Below are 9034 nucleotides of genomic sequence, written 5' to 3' on the forward strand. Positions count from 1 at the left end.
AGTAAAGTCTTAACTGACAGTGATGTTTCCATTTTACCTGCCCATGTCAGCTGTTATTTCCGACTCTGTGTGTGTCTCTCTCTCTGTGCCTCTCTCTCATCATGCTCTTTGGGGTTTGTCATTGGCACACCTCTGGTGGCTGGGCCTTCTCACGTTGATATGCTAATCTCCCCCGGTGTCTCACGTCGAGCTCCACAGCCCCACTTTCTGCCCTGCCCCCTCTCCCCCCTTCTCTCTCCCAACTACCGCTAATACCTTTATAAGTTCGTGTCACGGCAGCTCTCTCGCCTGCTGCAGCAGTTTTCTTGCTGTGGTTGTCTCACCTGATGACGATTGCTTGTGTTGCAATCGAAACGTCGTGATCTATTATTTTTTCTACCTACGTGACTTTACCGAAAGAACCAAAGAGTATGGATTCCTGCAGTCACGAAAGCTTCAAATCAATATTGATACTCTAATATATGCATTGTCCTTGAAACTGATTGGTCCACACTAGAGACAGCTTTATTTTGAGCGTCGTCTACCGTGTTAGAATAGAGGACGACAATAGGCGTACAGCCCAAAGACAATGCACTATCAGAGTAATAATAGCTTTGGTTGAGCATCTACATCGTGGGACCTCCTTTGCCAGTACCAAAATATGATAATAGTCTTTTTTTTTAAACACCTCGATAAGGGACGTCAGCATTGGCACTGGTGCTCAGGCAAAAGCAAAGACAATGCAGTGCAAACGTCAATAGCATTGCCTTTCAACAGAAAAACAAGCATCATTACCAATGGTATTTCTCCAGGTACGAACCCTTTGAGGCGTTAAATCTATTTTACAGGAACGACGGGGGTCAAGTGAGTACCACATGCACAGTTCAATACAGGCCTAATGTGCAAACCTATATGGGGACAGATAAATTCATTTATACAAGAGTGGAACAGAAATATCAAAACATGCACATCAGCATAAAATACCCTGCAATAAGGCATACGAGTTTTTATAGCATTTTGCATTTTACATGTTTTATATGTATTATAAAGTATCACATGTCACTAACGGTCACATCATTGGGTTGAAGATGCTCCGTGACTTGAAACGTCCTTCCTCCAGCAGTGGATTGACCATTGATGATGGTCACTAAAGTCATTAAAACATGACATATTTTTAATTCTTGGTTCTTTTGGTAAAGTCACGTAGAATGGAAAGTAAATAATAAAAATAAAACATAATAAAATGAAAATTCTCACGACGTTTCGGCTACAACACAAGTAGCCTTCTTCAGGTGAAGAAACAGAACTGTCCAGAAGATAGCGCTTGAGTGAACACTGCCAAGCATGGACCGCGCCTTTTAAGCTGTGGGCTGAATTAACATATGAATTAGCATGTTACCCAGCCCCACCTCCGGAGAGGAGGAGGGTGGCGGCTGGGCACACAGAAAAATAAAAAAGCAGAACAGCCAAGGTGCGCTGCTCTGTCCTGTGTTGCATTATAACTATGCTATAAACTGGACTACTATACAATATTATACCTTCCAATCTAAACTACATGGTATAATATCATATCCATAGACAAATTCCACCTTTGAATTATACAATGCGTTACTGTACACTACCCTATACTGTAGACTATAAAATATTAGACTTGTAACATTACACTATGTCTTATTCTATAAACCCTACTATATACCAAACTGCTGTATATTCACTATGCCTTATGAATTATGTTAAACATTACAATGTTATACTATTTATTATTATACCACATGCTATAAACCATACCATTGACCGTGGTGTGAAAGGTATAAAGAAGCAGTGCCAGCGAATGGACTGCGGTCTGAAGGTCACCGTAAAATACAATCAATTAATAACCGAAATGGTTTATAACATATTTCTAATGGTTACTAAGCCAGAATCCATCTTCTCGGTTGAAATTGTCTCTGTGTTTGTATATGTGGATGGCCTCATGAACAAATCTCTCATGGTAGCCGGATGGCTTGCAGAGAACCTCCGTTTTGGAGAAGTCAATGTCATGTGAGCCCACTGAATTATAACATATATTCCCTGTAAAATTATTCTAAAGAGAATGGGTTCTGTCAGTTTGCTCACTAAACCCTTGAACAAAATCTATCTAAAATGTCCTGATCTTAGAGCGAAATATGACCGAAGCTGGTTAGTATTTGGATGAATAACCACCAGGGCTTACCAGGTGTTGTAATCTTTGTGCAGTGAGATTACGGGAAGATGGAAATTCGGATTGTCATTTTTCACGCGTGGGTGCTTTCTCTGGGTACTCAGATATCCTTCCACTTGAGACTCAGAGAAACTTTCCTCCGTAGATTACTGGCATTACTGTATTAATGGAATCCTTTGATGTTGAAATTGGTCCAAGCTACAGTAAATTAACCAATGATGCAAAAAAAGTTAATTTCAAAGTTCCCTAGGCTTAGAAATTAAAATTATTTAAGTGATAACACAACTCGTTTGCCTATTTGTTTGTCCTTTTAATGATATATGTTGCAGTTAAACTACTTACTAAAGCGGTGAAAATGCCTTCGGATAAATGACTATGTAATGCTACATCTTACCTATTGAGCCCCACATTTGTCATGGATGGGTATGTATGCCAATAACATCAGGACAACAAGGAGCATTTTGTTTAATAGGCCACACTATAAAGATATGAATTAATACAGTGAATACCGACCCAAGGTTGACTAGTTTAAACAAATGCTCGTGGAGAACATTCATCCGGAAAGCCTGAAAGGCAAGGACGGTTGGCTACGTACGGTGTGAACGAAGTTCAACATACATACAATACTATTTAATTGTTAGTTAACATTTCAGCTAGAGAGTGAACAGAGCCAATCGTTGTCGCATGTGGTAATACAATTATTTTCACTTACTTTGTCAGAAGTCAACAGTAATTGTCTTGTAGATTAAATCACGGATGCCATAGGAATATGGAATTTCCACCACTGGCTTAACATTTTAAACAGGCATTGAGCACTTCACTATGGTCGTTTTAACAAGAACCCACTTAGGGTTCTGAACACATGGAGGAACAAAGCAATGCTTGAAACATTTATTTTATTTTACGTGACTTTCTACAGTAAATAGTAGTGTGTGATAATTAACCACCCTGGAGAATAAATTAGCTGATGCAGGGATATGATTAGATTTTAAATTGGTTATTTTTACCTTAATATTTGGTTTTGTTTCTCATTATATTTGTCCCACTTTTACATGTGTTGGCTCGATAAGCCGAAATGTAACACTGACATAATATTCGCATACATAAAAAAACAGTCTTACAAGATTCAACACGTCATCGTAAGCCTGAAGAATTAATATTAGCAAAATTGACCAGGTGGCTAAGAGGGCAGCCCACTGAGCTGGTACCACTGAGACACTGAGTACAACTCCATGCAAAAGCCTGTGATTTAACTGGGTTCTCACGTATAACGAATGGTCACCAATGACTTCCCAACAACGCCATCACACTAAACATCCACATTACCATGACTGGGGCCTGTTCATTGAAAGTATGAGCGACATCAAGTGTTGCTACATTTAGCAAGCCATGAGGGATGACAATCATAGTCAAGCCCCGGACCAATATGGTCGGGTTTTGACTTAGAACCTTCTGATTCTCCTTTGATTCGCTGCAGAGATGCCAAAGGCGAGGATGCACCAGTGAGGACGAGGGCCAAGGAATGAGTGATGAGATAAGATGGATTGCGTCCCATAATAATAAAATGGATTGCGACATTGACCAAACGGGATGGTGATAACAAGCAGCGGATAGATCATGGCTGATAATAGTGATGATAAACCTGATTATAAATGCACTTGCTGCTATGCATGCATCTGAATAAACATTACAGAGCCCCTATAACAAGCCTACCACACACCATTATAAGTACTGGGCTCCTTTAAGAGCAATGGACACGTGTTATGAGTCTCCTCTTTTCATCAGCCACGTAAAAACACTGGCTAATTCATAAATGTAAGTGTTTTCCACCGTTACATTAACAACACAACACTGTCCCAGTTTCTTAAACGTTAATAAGGCTGCCAAGGCTATCATGAATAGGAGGAACTTGATTCTGGAAAATGTTCTGCAATTAATCTCTGACAAAACTAAGGTCAAAGTGTTGGGCGCTAAATGGATGCCAGCGAAAGCACCAATAAAATTTGTGAACCTCGGTGATCTAAAATTCAAGTGGAAGCCTTTCATTATAAAACTCGTGCATTACTCGACCCTGAATTTCAATTTAACGGCCGCATCATCGCAGGCTGCAAAAATGTTTATTTTTACTTTACCGACGTCAAGGTGGTGAAAGTAAAAGGTGCAGCCTTGCTCATGCCACTACTGACAATGGCGTCCACAAGGGAGAGTTCTAGAGCCCCTCTATTGGATACTTGGTTCACTCTTCCCTACTGGTCAGGTATCTTGGAAGAGATGAGAGTACCCACTAGGTTTGGGTGACGTTTCACCGGTTCATAACCGTACCCTACAATTAATCAGTTCGGCACTCTGGTGTGTATAGGGTGTGTGGATATGGTGCATGGGAAATGTTTGTATTCAAACATCGATCATTCCCTCAACCAGCATTACAATGCTTGTTAATACAGTGTCCAAAATCAACCACTCTGTAACTTTTACCAAGTGTCAATCGGCTGGGCTGCAGGAGAGCAAACGCATTATGCGAGAAAGCTTACAGCCCCCTTTCAAAAGTGGCACAACACAACCCCTGTATTCCCTCGAGTTCGGTTTCCAATGCACACCAGCCATGCACCACAATGTGTGCATTCCTTTAGGATCGGAAAGTAACTCCGGGGCCTTCAAAGTTGATCTCAAATCTCTCTGGACAGACTGCTTTTCAGGCCCAGCCTCTGGCAGTCGTTTCCATTGTCGTATTAAGGGTGCGAATCACACATTGTGTAGATTCGGCGTAAGAATGTAGGGGAGTTGTGAAAGAATGTAGGGGAGTTGTGAAATGACACAATTATGCCAAATCTATGCTGAAGCCACACTCCGGTTGATTCCAAAGTACTGCCTAGGGCATGACAACGTTCTGACCATATGCAAATGTAAAAAGGGAAAACTACATTGTTAGCACAAATTTCAATCAAAACAAAGAGGAATTATTTTAAAATGTTGGTTGTGAATCGCACCCCAGATTATGAAGTTCTGCTTCAGCTGTGATGGTGCACTCAAGTTTGCAAAGACGTTTCATTTTGGGGAATTATTTCGTAATTGGCAACATTTCTGTATAAGGCACAATATACAGTAGTACATTTATATTGTGGGAAGATGGCCTATTGATTAGTGTGCTTGCTACCGAACCAGTTTGGGATAATTCAATATATTAAATCACATGGTTGCTCTTCAGTGATTTTTGCAAGGGGAATTAACCAAAATGTGTTGAGTCTTGTAAAGTGGATGCTGAAGACCATGTGCCAATATTTAAAAAAAACAGAACATTGTATGCTGGTATAATGGCCTAAATCCTAAACGGAAACTATTATTATGCTTCTTTACCCAGAAAAGCCTCACCAACTTTCAAGACTCTTTCAGGAGGGTCCTGCCAAGTTTTAGCAGTAGAGGTAATGCTGCCTTGTGTAATTCCTACTGAGCAATTTGTTGGTAATTTTCCAGCATCGGGATGTTTGGCCAATATCGGTTATATTATCTGTTATTCAGCAATTGGAGAAAAGCAGAGACCCCTGGAGAATCCCTTGCAGAGCAGGGGGAGAACATACAAAGAGAAAGTTGCCCAAATTATGGATTGAACTCAGGCTCTTGTTGCTGTGGGGTAAGACTCCTACAATTGTACCACCCTGCAGCTCAAAAAACAAACCTCCAAAACAATTAATAATATTATTGTCACTCAACTCGTATATTTGGCCCACGTTCAAAACAAGTTATGCAACTGAACAAGCTCTGATCAGGTCAAGTGGAGGTTACATAAGCAAAGAAATGAACAGCACAATAAACACGACACAGTACACACAGTGAATCCTTTAATCTATGAACATATTTCCGTTGACCTTTATTTTACAAAAGAGCCAACCATACAATATTTATTCCCATTACCAACTGACCCCAAAGATATGTATATAATTTAATTGAAAAAATGCCACCATATTTGCAATATCATGAACAATATTACATTATTGTGTTTGTTATTAGGGGCTCCAAGCTTCCAAGGTGCCAGTGTTATTGATGGCAAGCATTAATGACACATCACTCATTAAAGGCAATGTTAAGGTATTTACAAAAACAGTAGTTCACGGAGAGTGTAACTTTTTATCTAGGAAGAGCCACATTTACATAGAGCAGGGGTCGGCAAATAAAATAACAAAATCCATTTTTTTCGAATTCAGTAAAAAACTAAATGTTTCAAGAGTCGAAATGCGCTGTGGTGAATACGAGACGGTGGTCGTAAATAAAGAACGTCACGAAGCAGTCCTTAAAGAGCCGCATGCGGGTCTGGAGCTGCAGTTTGCCGACCCCTGGCACGGAGTGATGGTCTGCCTCATCTCTACAGGTGAGATAACATTTGTGCTAAAATCTTCCTGTAGTCCACAATAACACCTTTCTACGATTTCATGCTTGATATGTGGCACTAATAATGCACCACATCCCACACTCTTCAGAGCTCTTGAGCCATGCATGACACACATTTACTGTTTTGTAAATTACAGTATAATTGCCAATGACCAAAGCACCCTGAATGCTCCCGATCTAGTCAGTTCTCATAAGCTAACAGAGTTGAGCCTGGTTAGTACTCAGTTGTAGACTGCCTAGGAATCCCAGGTGTTGTAGGCTTGGGCTGCATGGTGGCCAGAAGACAGTACAGAAATAGGGCCGGCAAATTCTTCTGTGCAGGGTTTTGAATGTTACCCCTCATGTATTATGGGGGTTGTATGTATTGTTAGGTTTCCCATTTAAAAAACTCATTAATGGATTTGGCAAAATACCCCAATGCAGGAACCTCCTGGAAAAAGAGAGTTAAAACTCAACAAACCTTCCTATGTAAATAAAACATGCATATACTCACGCGTTAAGATTCACTTTGGTAAAGTGCACTTTAACGTAGACCCTATGGGAGATTGTAATGGCATTTCCTGTCAGAAATGTGACCATTAGTAACTATTGTTAAAACATAATTCATAACATTCGTATTTTACTTGCAGTCAAGGTCAAGAGGCCATCAACCACTCATGCCATCATACCTCACCATTGCCCATTTCCTGCTGGATATTTCGTCGCAGTAAATGTTTGTAATCTCATTTAAAATTGATGAACGTTTAGCCAAATTGAAATGCATAGTTTTCCACCTTAAATATTCGGAGATATGCCCTTGATTGCCTTTCTTCTCAGCAGCTGATTGTCTCTTGTGAATGCGATGGCTCCATATCTTAGAGGACCGAAGAAGTAAGGTGGCAGCATGGATACGTGGGCTCACACACCCACCCAAGAGAACTTTGAATTCACAAATTGTTTCACAAATTCTGTGACACAGGTTCGAATAAAAGTGGAAAGAAAACATAACAAAAACTGCAAAAGATGTGGAGCACATGTTACACTTACAGGATGCCTTGCTTAGCAACCCTCAATCACAATGTATAATTGAGTAATTTCTCCTCAGCATTTTAGTGGGGTATCAATAAAGGCATCACCCTGTATATACTATTGCCTGGCAGCACACATAAAACATAAACCCAAAGCTGCGAGTTTAAATCTGGGCAGTGATTTCTAAGCACATTATTTCTTCATGGTCAACAAAACAAGCTTCACTTTGTAAGACATCAAGAGCGGTAGTCCCGATGGCTATTGCCCAACAAGAGGAATGCGGAATTTCTACCACTGGCTGAGGACCACCAATGCAGATGAGCTCCATCTCAATGATCGTTCAACATGGAGATACTGAATAAGACCAAGTACATGTTTTGACTGTCCATAACTTCACCAGTAGCACGAACTGAGTGTGGTGGTGTACCCCAATGATCCAGTACTTTGGAAGCAAGGATTGGTGGCTCATACCGACATGTGAAACCCCAAAATACATGCTGGGCTATAGGTTGGCCAGGTATTGGCAGTACAAAAAATAAATGCTTTGAATCCATCTGTTTTTAAAATTATCCCTTCTTATGCCTGGTTGGGTTTATTTCACATGCAAAAACTCAGTAATGGACTTGGCTGAACATCTCAATGCAGGACTCTCCTGAAAGAATCTCAAGAGATCAGTGAAGTTGTGTTCGAGAAATGTGATAAAATTATGATACCTATACTAATTATGATACCTATACATTCTTCCCCACCAAGGGGGCATGTTGTATCTAGACAGAGCTGTGGACATGTGTGCCTTGTGTTAAGTGTGCACATGCTTAGGCAGGGCACTGTGCAGATTCTAACTCCCCTTGGGTACAGGACTTCTTTTGGCGAGCAGAACAAGTGGAGTGGAGAGAAGGTATGAATAATTAACTCAGTAATGACTGCAAAGAGCATGCAGTCTCTTACAAGTGCTGCGTAATCACATCCATCTGAAAACGGAGCTTCCACATCTAATCCCACTGCTCCGAAGTCCTCCGGTACTCCTTGTACCAAATAATATATGTACACCCTCGTGACTCAGATGTCCTCTGTTGTAAAGCATGAAATATTACCCAATTAAGCAACAGCTATGCTGGTGATGAACAACTAAAATAAAAGGTTGCCTAAGGAATGGGCGTGAAAGAGTCATTCTAGCTCACATCATCATTGTTCATAAGATTCCCACATCCGTCATTTGTATATAAAAAATAAATATCAGTGAAATAACAGTAAAATGTGCTGTATTGTATTTTATATGCTGAGCTATACCAAGAAAGAAATACTCCTGTTATAGTTAATGAATGGGAAGGCAAGATGGCTCAGAGGTCAGAGCCCACAGCTAGCACCACCGATGGTAGGTTTGATTCCAGGTTCAGCCACAGCTTCTCAAGTGTAGCATGAGAATTATCTAAGTTGGGTCAAAAGTAACTGTGCAAAAAGCTG

The sequence above is a fragment of the Petromyzon marinus genome, chromosome 48 (genome assembly GCF_048934315.1).
Source record: "Petromyzon marinus isolate PM22_M1 ecotype Great Lakes invasive population chromosome 48, UKy_Petmar_22M1.pri1.0, whole genome shotgun sequence".
NCBI classification, from domain to species: domain Eukaryota; kingdom Metazoa; phylum Chordata; class Hyperoartia; order Petromyzontiformes; family Petromyzontidae; genus Petromyzon; species Petromyzon marinus.